Raw genomic sequence first — 12,472 nt, 5'->3', positions numbered from 1 at the left:
ATTGCGTGGGTCGATTGCACCAAGCGATTGAGACATGGTAATAAAATTTTATAGCCAACTATTTTCATGCTAAGCCAACAGCTAGTCAATTGCCAGCAAAACGCTTAAAAGCAAACAACACACATGCATATGCATATGTAAGCATACATTTTAATGCAGTCACACATCTTGGCATTTGCATTTGAATTGTGGCATTTGGCCATAGGCTGCCGCAAAATTATAGGCTGGTTGTCTTCACTGTAAACGCCCACTTTTTCGCACATAATTTCACTGACTGCTCGCAGTTTGTTTACCTAGGAGTGTTCGCCTATTTTATTGAGTCTCTATTTAACAGTTTGTCTAAATATTTGTGGTTTCTTTTTTTCTGGGTTTTTTTAACCAGAAAATTACTAAACTTCACTCGCAATCGCAGTCATCCGCATATTTACTGTAATTTATGCTCGATTTACATGGCAAATATGAAAGTTTTCGGTTTTTTTCTGAATTTTCAGATTGGTGGCATTGCAGCTGCTATTAGGCGATTGCTTCACTAGTCAGTCAGACAAACATTGCATGGCACATAAATCAGTAGCGAAGTGTCAAAATTACAAAGAGTAAAATATGGTATATTTGTGTATTAGGGATTCATGTGAAGAGATATGGAAAAACATCGAAGGGAAATGAAGTTGGCATCTTTGCAACTCGAGCAGTTGTTTAAGAGGTCCCGGTGGTCTAGAGCCCGAAAATTGAGGGTATTTTCAGCATATTCTTTTAACAATAAAAAAAATGAAAAACGATAATTAAACTCTTTAGGCTTTTTACTCAACTTCTTTTTTTTTAATTCTAATATTGTAATTTAAAAAATAACGCTGAAGTTGACCCTCCCGAAAAATTGGACCTGGGCGGTGTTGTCCATTTTGACTCTTCTGTTTATCTGAAACACAAAAACCAAAAACCAAAAAAATGATTAGTATGACTATAGCTATGCCCCCTACTAGAATAAAAAACAAATTTCACAAAATGCCGCGGCTTTGAATTTGACACTCTAAAATTGATAATATTTAATTTAATAATTTAATTAATAAAATACGAAAAATTAATATGGCTCTAGTACGAGCAACATATTCAAATTTCAGACGATTCGGTTGAATATTTTTTTTTATATTTTGACAACACCAGACCGAAAAAAATCGATTTGAGATGAGTTTAAAGTTTGACGTACAGAAGCGCCTACCTAGTTGATGGGCTGTAGTAGCTATAATATTGGGAATTTCCCCATCAAAATTTCACAGTATATTCTTAAGATTCTATACTTTTGAAATATCGAAAAAACAAAAAATCGATTGGTTGAAATTTCTAGACCCGGCCGGCCGCCTTCAAAAATGCTAAATAGCTATGGAGTAATCAAACAAATTAGTTCTCTGTCATCTGTTCATTGAGTTGTGATAATCAAGCCAAGGATGTAGATAAAAAATTCGATTAATTATAAAAAGAAAATGTTTTGGATATTTGACTACCAGTGAAGAGTAGAAGGTCATGCTGAATTACCACATTTGAATAGTTTTTTCAAGCAATTGGTACTCAAGACTTCAAATTTCCCTAAAACCTTTAGATCGCATGATGGGCTGGGATACGGTACACTAGACAGGGCTAGTTTACTGTCCCATGATCTTCAAGGCCAGTGTACACATCTGTTTCTGGAGGTAATCATATCATCAAATGTTTCTTTCAATTCGTTAGTTTGACCCCCAGTGTGACATTCGGTTTTATCCTGCTTAAATCAAAGGTCTAAGATACCACCTTTGCATACCTTTTGGAACTAAAAATTGATAAGTCAATACTGATAGCTACTGTGGGTCGACTTCCAACTATTCAAGCGTCCAATTACTGGGCTCACATCGACTATGGATTGCCAGTTTAGTTAAAAAGTCGATGGACAGTTTCCAATGAGCATCGCCAAGTGCTTTTACACGATATTGAATCGATCATACTAGGATTATGTTCAACACGACCCTCAATTTGTATGAGTACGATGATTGCTAAATGAGCAATGGTTCCTTTTCGCCAAACGCGTCCGTGTCTCCTTTAATTTTATGCAAAAGCGGTCCAAAAATGCACTGTAATATTGTCCAGCTATCGTTCTTTCTTTTTTAAAAAATACATGAAGATGACGCCGTTCACATCCCAAAAAATCGTCGCCATAACTTTCCCAATCGATGGCATTGTCTTCGTCTTCTTTGGAGCAGATTGACCGGGAGAAATCCATTGTATTGATTATTGCTTAGTTTTTGGTGTGTAATGATGAATCCAGGTTTCATCAACGGTGACAAATCGATGCAAAAAATCCTTCGGATCTCGCTTAAACTGCTTCAAACACTGCTTCCAAGTTAACAGCCGCACCCGCTTGTTGTTGCTTGTGAGCAATCGCGGTACCCATCGGGTCGGCTGTTTTTTCAGCGCCAACTTTTCATGTAAAATATTAATTGCCGTTTCACTCGACACACCTATGGCCTCTGTTACCGCGCCCACTTTCGTTCATCGATCAGCGAGAATCATATCGTGGACTTTTGGAATGATTTCCTTCGCGTCTAGCGGACGTGCTGGTCGCTCCTCATCAAAAACGGATGTTCGCCCACGTTTAAATTCGCTGAACCAATATCTAACTTCAAAGTCGAACTTAATCGCTCAGGCACAATATTTTATGAGAGCGTTACTGTTGACAGTTATGATTTCGAGGTGGTAAAAGACTTCGATTATTTAGGAACCGGCATTAACGTCGATAACAAGGTTGACCTTGAAATCCAACGTAGAATCTCACTTGCCAACATATGCTACTTCGGACTAAATAGGCAATTGAGTAATGAATCACTCTCTCAACGCACAGAACTAACACCCTATAAGACTCTCCTCATGCCCGTCCTAACGTCGCTTTCAGTGTTTGAGAGAAAGTTGCTGGGGAATATTTTTGGATCTTTGCACGTTGGGGACGGCGGCGATGGAACGATGAGCTGTATTAACTTTACGTCGCCATAGACATAGCGCAACGAATAAAGATCCAGAGTCATGTCGTCCGAAAAGATACAAACGCACCGGCTCTAAAAGTATTCGATGCGGTATGAGCTGGTGGTAGCAGAGAAAGAGGAAGGTCTCCTCTGCGTTGGAAAGATCAGGTGGGAAGGACTTGGCTTGTTAAACTCGGGCAAAATCGCGTAAGCAGTTATCGCACCAATTAAGAAGAAGAAGAAGAAGAAGAATATCTAACTGTGGCCAAAGACGACGAAGAGTCTCCATAGACAGCATCTAACTTCGCTCTTATCTGCTCGCATTTTTTCCCATCCAAAATCAAACAGCAAATTACCGAATGGTACTGATTTATTTCCGTTTTAGCGAAAATCACGAATCACGTCTTACTCGAATATCTGCCAAATCCAGACTAGCCTATCAATCAGTCGGAAATTTGTTTTGCTGTCTTTTGATAGATAGCAGCTCACAATGCCAACACTCACTTCCCTCAGGAATGCCATTATTGAACCACCCTCATATATTAAATTGGATGCACTATATCTATTTCAAAAATTGTGATAAGAAGTTTGAGAAATGGATGAACATTTTTTAAATTCTTATAAGTGTTTGAAAGGAAAGAGTTTTAAGCCTTTTAAGTTTTACTTGTTCAGAAATCTATTAATATACTCCCATTTTAGCCTCTAATTATCTCAAGGTACTTTCATCCGTTAGCAACCAATAAGCTTAGGTACGTATGTTTTTAATATGGTATACGAGACTCTCGGTGACTCACAGATATGCATATGACTGAACAAAAGGTTCTTTCGATCTCCGACGGCAGTTTCGATTACTTAAAACAACTCTGAACGTTATTCCTGCTAAATCGTCTTCTGTCTAATTTTGAGCTGCTCGAGTCACGAGCAACTTCTGTGAACGGCGTAAAATCGTTTGTTTTCCGCATTCGATAACTGTGAATAACAAAAATCGATCAATTATGTGCATTTCCAATAGATGTAAGATTTTATTTGTATGCCAATATGTGCCGGTATCTACATACTTACATACTCATACATGTAGTCATCTGTCGCTATGCAGCTGCGTATTGCTGAAAAAGTTTCTTCAATGGTAAACTGATTGTTTGATTGCCTACGCCAAAAGCATTTAGTTTGCCAAAGTGTGCCAAAACTTGATTCGGCTATCAAATGTGGGCTATCAAAATTGTGCAGCAATTTGTTCAAAACTTTTTAGCTCAATTTGATTAAATGAAAACAGTTGTGGGTTGATTGAAAATATTAAAAGGAAAAATCGAAAAGTAACATCTTACTCACTCATGAGTGTATTATTTGGGTAATATACACTTCTATATGTATAAATATAAAATAATGAAGAAAACAACAGCACCACGATTTCTTCATGTGGATGTAATTGAATAAATATAGCTAATTTTATCTGAAATTAAAACATAAAGAAAGCAATAACGCAGTATTACTCAAAGATTGAATGCACCAAAACACTTATTGGCATAATTTTCTGAAATTTTTTTACCCGTTTTTCCAATTACCAATTCAACAAATTACAAATTTTCATCAATACTGATCTTCTCAGAGGAATTTTGCTAGTATTAACGACCGCCTTGATGTTACTGTGTGGTCATAAACTTCGAAAAAGAGTTTGTAATGACTGGTGGGATGAACTGTGCCCCCTTTTATGCTAGACAGGAGCAGAGAACGTTAATGATATAGAGAAGTCTCACCAAGGATGATAGTTACCAGGTTTGCTCGTTAGGTATGGTGAAAAAAACAATTTTTGAGGGTAACTTTGGTTTCTACGTCAATTTGTCATTCGTTTTGTGATTCACTAAGCTAAAGCTAAATTTTTTGAAACACAAAACGAATGACGTCGGCATATCTTTCAAATTCGCTTAAAGCCGAATAATCTGCTAGGTAGTACACCTCTAAAAATCTTTTCACCATAAAGCCTCACGAGCCACGAATAATGTGAATTTTAAAAACTGAAATCTAACCGCGAATACTTTTTCCCCTCGCCCAGCTCCACAGAGGGGAAGTTCTTAACAGAGTTGATTACAGTAAATTCTCTCTAACTACATTAGCTCTGCACAGTTTTTGGCTTATGTATGAAATCTAATTGACTAATAGCCGACGGCATTTTGCAAGGCATTTAAATGAATTTATTTCTATGTTCCTTTCACAAACAAAATTTCATTCAATTTATATTTTCAAAAACATTTAAATGTACTTATCAAGGCGCATTCAGTAAAGGTGTCAAACAAATCCTTGGCAAAATATTAAACAAAAAATGAATTCGCTTTGTTTCATTCTGGGCTGACAGCCACATGGACACGGCGAATGAAAAAAAAGCAAATCAGCTGATTTACCGATACTATATTACATTAAATACATTCGCCTTGGTATTTATTGTACATAAATTCTGTGCCAAATTTTAAAGTGCATACGGCGAGAACAATTCACAGAAAAAGTTCTTTTGTTTTTGCTTTTGTTCATAGGTATTGTCTACTCATAAGTTATACTCAGTTTCGTGGCAAATTTCGCTTGGTAACAAGGGAGTAGGAGCTAAGGAAAATCACATTGAAGTGATTGCATTGCGAAAGTGGGGTAAAAGGGCAAGTGAGATTTACGAATTGCTGAGAAAACTTCATATTTCGAGTGTGTTTGTTTACCGTACGATCAATCGTATTTCATAAACATCTGAAGTGGCAGACAGAAAAAGAAGTAGTGGTCCTCGCGTGGCTCGAACCAGTGCAGCCATAAAAACCGCTAGAGGAAAAATTCGCAGAAATTTGCATTTGGGATCGTTTTGCAGCGTTTAACTGTAACTGTGGCCCCGTCAGGGAATCATCAGCAGTTTTGATTTCATTGAATAAGCTTCGCCTCCATGTTCCTTTTCGTCGTCTTCTACAACGAGAGCCTTGCAGGTTCCAGTCCAACGACATTCTGCTAATGTCAGTAGCAGGTTTACGGACTTCCATTTTCTTTCGGGAATCTCAATTTCAATTTGTCTTTGAGAAAGGAGCTCATCATTCGATATCAGGCTCCCGACAGGCAGAATGGCTGCGATTTGCAAAAGATTGAATTCTTCTTGTGGTTGAGACCACTATAGACCATTTTATAAGTACATGCAAAATCTTTGTAAACCTGATTATCGGTCCCACACAACCGGGTATATTGGACGTTCTTTTACATAGCGAACACATTTGGCTGACATTTTTTTACATCTTCTTTAAATATCTAAAGAAAGGAGATTTTTTTATTTTAGTAGATGGAGTGAATACAGAAAAGCTCACCAAGAGGCGTGAGTAATTATGAATAATTTATTTAAATGCTGCATTTAAAAAAAAAAAAAAAATGACATGACAAAAAAAGGAACAAAAAAATAATCTTATTGAATTAAAGAAAATTATATCGACAGTTGTAAACGAAGGCTAAGTAAATTTGATGTATTTTTAGAAACACTCAAAATTATTTGATGTTCTCCGACGTGTCCTTGGCGTTAATTGGATAAATTACTGTCGCAATCACTTTGCCTCGACACGCTACGCCACGCCGAAAATTCTACTCAGCACTAAAAGTGTCATAAATATTTTTAAACATTCGAGAATTCTATTTTTGAGACTATTGTGCGAGCAGCTCGCCACATCAAAATAAAAAGCACAAATATTTACCATTAAATAGCCTCACTACACTAACAACTACTCCGCAGCAGTCAGTGTTCTCAGCTCGCGGACTCGTAATTTCTCAGTGTCAACAAATTATTTACGAAGCTCTTAGTTTGAAGGCGAAAAATACTCGCTGGGTACTTTCACACAACATCCACCGGCTACCGACCGTCAAGTGTTGAGCGGCTGGGGAATTTATGATGCTGCTGGCGTAGCTGGCAGCTTCCGCTAGTCGGCAAATCGATGCATCTTCTTGGCGGTGCATAGACGCGCATTTGAGTGTGAATTTTCCTAACAATCGTGCGTTGATATTCGATGGCTGATGCTGCTTAAGAAGTTCGAATTAATTTGAGTGCATGTAGTGCAGTTTAAAATTAGAAATTGTTGATGAAATTTGGTTACAGACTAATTTGTTTAGCCGCGAAGTGCAAAATAGCCATCTCAGTGCGCAATAGGAAAAAAAGAAAAGCGAATTCATTACTGCTGCTGTTCCTACAGCTGTTTTATTTTCTCCTTGGCCCATTCAGTGCCACCTCATAATTTGTTTGGTTGGGGTGAATACTTAATTTCAAGAAGTCGGCTGCGTGACCAGCTGCATTTTCACTCATTGCATTTCACTGCCAGGCGGGCTACGCTGACAGATTGGCTGTAGTGCAGTCACGGCTCGCTGACTGGCACCTACCGCTTGCATTCGCAATTAGGCATCTTTGGTGTGTTTGGCTAATTTCTGCTGTTGCTTGATTTTCGCGCCGCTAAGGCATAAATGTCACAAATGAGCGTGAAAATCAAGAAACAGTGGCATATGGCGGCTTGTGTCGACTTGCATTTGCTGGCGTGGGTGTGTGAAATTAATTACGTTGCATTTATCACAAACGCAGCATATCCCATACATACGCCATATAGCAGACCCCTTAGTTACACTGCCTGCTCTCCACTGCCTGCCATGCGCCACTCGTCGCCCATCGCTTGCCACATTTGCCTTTAAACCAATTTCACTTCAGTTCTCAGTCAGTCTGCCTCAGTTTCTGTTTCCTGTCAATTTGTCTTTTTCAATTTTGATCGTTGTTGTTTTTTCTCGTTTTGCTTTTTGTGATACACATTGCTCGCACCTCTTAAAACATTTTGCGGTTTGTTTATATGCACTATAATTTCGTCCGTGCGTTTCACGTCTGCTGGCGGCGGCAGCATACCCCGCTGTGCGGAATTGTCGTAAATTGTCTGCGGCCTTAGTGTTTCTACTGCACTAATTTACGTTGGAAAGGTTAATGCGAGTTCGCAAGTGCAAGCAAACATATCAAAATAGCATAAAGGGTAGGCCAATGATGGGCTTCCTGAAAAGACCTGATCGACATGGTCAAACCACACTCCTTCACGACAACGCCAAGCCTCACGTTGCACATGTTGTCAAAGCCGCATTCCAAGAAGTCGAATGAGAGATCCTTCAGCATCCGCCGTGTTCTTCGGACCTTGGACCGATCGATTATCATCTTTTTCGCTCTTCCACTCCCTGTCAAACCGTATAAAGGATGTTATCTTCGATAACAAAGGGGCCCCTTAAAACGGGCTCAACAACTTCTTTGACACCAGACCAGGCGATATTTGGCGGAACGGCATCAACAAATTGGTCGAGAGGGGGAAAGAGGTTGTAAACAACAATGGCGAATACATAATTGATTAACTTATTAATGTAATTATTGATTTTTGTTGAAAGAAAAGTCTTCGATAAAAACGCTACGAACTTAGTCTTCAACCTAATACTTAGCCATTCATTTTGATCGGCGTTTTACGTGGCAATATCCCATAAGTGGAAGCAGCTTGGAATAAAAATTCGTTACTTTTTTTGGCTACTGGCCAAAAATCAGAGCTTTTCGCTAGACAATAACCTGCAGTATTGAAACCAATATGGATTGGCAACATTAGCATAAGATATAACAACCAGCTTGCCAACCATTCAAATCTCCGAGCGTACTATCACACTGACTAAAAACATTTATTTCTACTGACCCACCACAAAGATTTAAAATGAAGACTTTAAGTAATGAACTCTATTGGTAGTCAAGTTTTCAAAATTTTAAATAACTGACGCTGAATATTATGATTGTATTTAATAAATAAAATTAAAGAAAAAAAATCAGATAACACCAAAGGAAAGGCAAAGCAATAGGCTTTTACACATACACTTTTTTTTCGATAAATTTGCAAGTAAAAAAAAGAAAGTGTGTGGTAGTTCACGGAACCCGCACGATTGAAGTGAAACTTCTTTTATCAACAAATCAATAATTTAACTATTATTTCAATATAATGCATGCAGAAGTCATGGAAAGCATGGAATGGAATTTTATTAAACAGAATTATTTATTTATTTTAATATAAAAAGAAATGAATTTATTGTACTCAATTACATTTGGTTCTCGGCATTGTCATTATCATTATTGGATTCGTTTTCCAAAAATGAAACAAGGGCTTTATGGTAACTGAAATACGTAAAAAATGATCTACATTCTAATCTATCAAGGTATCGATGAAATACTGCATCAATGGTAGTTCCGCATCTTGTTGTTGGTACTACAAATTATCACTTATCGTACAACCGGAGGATTCACTGTCACGGTGTTCAACAGTAGCTCTTAATTTTTTACGCTCCAAATACTCACGTTGCCGTTCAGCACCTGTTTTCGGTTTCCGTTTTTGTTGATTTGATGCCATATTTAACAGAAATCAATCAACAAAACAAAATATGTTTGTAAGATTTGCTCAAAACTACACACACACTCTATGACGCGTCTCGCGTTACTAATATAATATTGTGTTTGGGATAACTGTCAACTGTTTCCACCGAAATGCGTTCGCAAAGTGTATGGTCTTTGGTATGGTAAACAGATTTATGATACATTATTTTGCGGCGACAGCACAGCGCGATAGCCCAGCGGCTAGCAATGTGGGCTTCCGATCCGAAATCCTTGGTTCGAATCACAAGAAAATTTTTTTTTTTTTTTTTTTTTTATGCATTTATTTCATTTTGTTTTATGATATGTTTATGAGCAGATTTTTTTCATGGCAGAAATACACTCGGAGGTTTGCCATTGCCTGCCGAGGGGCGACCGCTATTAGAAAAATGTTTTCATTAATTTTGCTTTCACCGAGATTCGAACCAACGACCTCTCTGTGAATTCCGAATGGTGATCACGCACCAACCCACTCGGCTACGGCGGCCGTCAATCAAATGTCATATTTACAAATTACATTCGATAAGAATGCAATAATAAACGACCGCATTACATTCACGACGACACGCCACGCCAGTCTTTTAACAGATGGCGCTGGCATAGCGCGAGTTTTACGTAGTTTAGCGTAGTTTTACTCCTCACAGCGTTTCATCCACGCCACGCTTTTAACAGATGGCGCTGGCGTAGCGTCACATATCGATGAAACGCTATGGTTTTACTCCTCACAGCGTTTCATCCTTCGAGACAAAAGAAGTTTCACTTCAAAAAATATCGCTTTGAATTAAAACTTTTCTACCACACTGTGCACATTTTTGTATACATACCTATATATATCACCGCCTATTATCTTTTACCGCCATCACATTGGCTCATAACAATAATCATAACAATGAAATTTCATTGCATGATTTGCGATTTTACATTTTACATTATTGATGTTGACTTTTATTCGCGCATCGGCAACTTTTATGGCTATTTACGAGCAAACACTTCAGCTTGCAGCTAAAAGAAACAAAAAAACTCGCCAAACACAAAAAATACTAAACCTCAACATTAACTGACAATACAACAAAAATAAAAACCATTTCAATTGTTGGTGACACCAACTCATGCCACCTGAGTGCTGCGCGTAGGTTGGATAAATAGTGAAATATTGAATTGAATTGCCAAGCAGAATCTTGCAGTTGATAATCGTACCCGTATGCGTGGCATTTCGACTCCATAAAAATCACTTAAGCTCTTCGGTGGAATTTTTTAAAAGAACAAAGAAACCAAAAAAAATATTAAGGATGATTACTTAAGGACAATGGCAAGTTGCTAAAGGCTATCGGCTGAAGGTGTGGCAAATGCGCTGTGGCCTGTTTGAATGAGAATCGAATGGAAGACTGACGAAAAATGAAATAAAAAATTTGTTAACGTCCACAAGTTTGACTTTTCTGTATATATGTATGTTTGAAATTTCAGTCTAAACCGATGAACAAGAGCTAATGGAATTTCGCTACAGTAGTGCCATGGCAACTGGTTCTGTGTTAGGCTCCATAAAGGTCGGCTCAGATAAGAGCGTTTGGCATCGCTCGTAGGGTGAAATTTCTAGTGAGTTGTAATTTTGGAAGCGCAAGTGAAGATCCATAAATATATGACAGACCAAGTAGGACGGATATTTATATAAGTAGTAGTAGTAAACATTTTTTGGCACCTAAAGACGATCTGATACCCACAGTTTCATTTGGAAGGAAATTTGATGTCACGTAATGGAGCGATCCAGAATGCATTCAAGGAGGTTCGACGGATATTTTCTTTACCAATGGGTCCAAGAATGAAATAGGGTCTGGAGCCGGATGGTACTTAATCAATAGTAATAAGTATCACTATGATATGGGGGAAATGTCAACTGTTTTTCAAACGGAAGTTTTTGCCATCCTGAAAGTAGCCGAATGGATAGTCGAGAGGAGATAGAGCGGGAAACAGATTGGAGTTATCAGTGAAAATCAGGTTGCACAGAAGGCCCTGCAGAACGCGAAGCAAACCTCAAAGATTGTTCAAGAATGTAAGAAGAAGCTCAATTCTGTCGCAAGACAAAACAGTCTTGTATTTATATGGGTTCCACGACACTCCGGTGTTCAAGGACACGAAATTGCCGATGAATTGGCCAACCGTGGATCAGCGGGTCCCCCACAAGGGCCGGAGCCAATAGTCGGAATCAGTTCCGCAGGAATCATAAATTGGATCAGCGATTATGGTGGCAATCTACATAAAGAGCGATGATCCGGTCTAGAACGCTGCAGAACTGCATAGTGTTTTGTGATAAGTCCGAACAGAAAACTGTCAAACTTCCTACTAAAACTGGGAAGGGAAGACGTTCGGTTGATGGTCGGTATCATTACGGGACACAACCCATGGGGGCAGCATATGACCACCATTGGAATCATTGAGGACCCAATGTGCCTGTCGTGCTTGGAGGAGGCGAATAACACTGAACACTTTCTCTGTGAGTGTCCTACCTTTGCTAGAGCACGGCTACGAGTTTAGGGTTCCGATGTCGTGAAAATGAGTAATGTTCGTTCTCTAAAACTGGAGGATACTGACAGATTTGCCAAAGAATCTGTAAAATTCTCACAGGACTAACTATCTCTATCTCTGTCTCCATTCTTTCCTATCTCTTTCCCTGATACTTTTCTTCTTCCCTCCTTGACTATCTACCCTCTTTTGAGAGCTTTAAGTACAATGAGCTTTTTAGCTTGAGTGTTTTAGGAACCACCAAATCTCCTGGTGATCCTGGGCTCGACCTGTTCAAATTTTAATTTCAGTAGTACATATATTGCATATATAGCAAGTACTCGGAAAGGGGCGTGACGACGTCTACATACGTAAAACTTTTTCATCATCATCACCATCATCATCACAGCATCACAGTTCGGAGTGAACCATTGCTTCCGTTACAATTCGCCTCTACCTCACTTGGTCAAAAGCTTTTCGTTTGATATCAGATATGCCCATAGCTCCAAAATCGCCTTCGATGTCAGCTCTCCATCGTTTTCTCGGCCAGCCTCTTCTTCTGTCGCTTTGTGGA

This window comes from Anastrepha obliqua, chromosome 2, assembly GCF_027943255.1.
Source record: "Anastrepha obliqua isolate idAnaObli1 chromosome 2, idAnaObli1_1.0, whole genome shotgun sequence".
Classification (NCBI taxonomy): Eukaryota; Metazoa; Arthropoda; class Insecta; order Diptera; family Tephritidae; genus Anastrepha; species Anastrepha obliqua.
The sequence above is the reverse complement of the archived record's forward strand: the minus strand, read 5'-3'. Positions refer to the sequence as shown.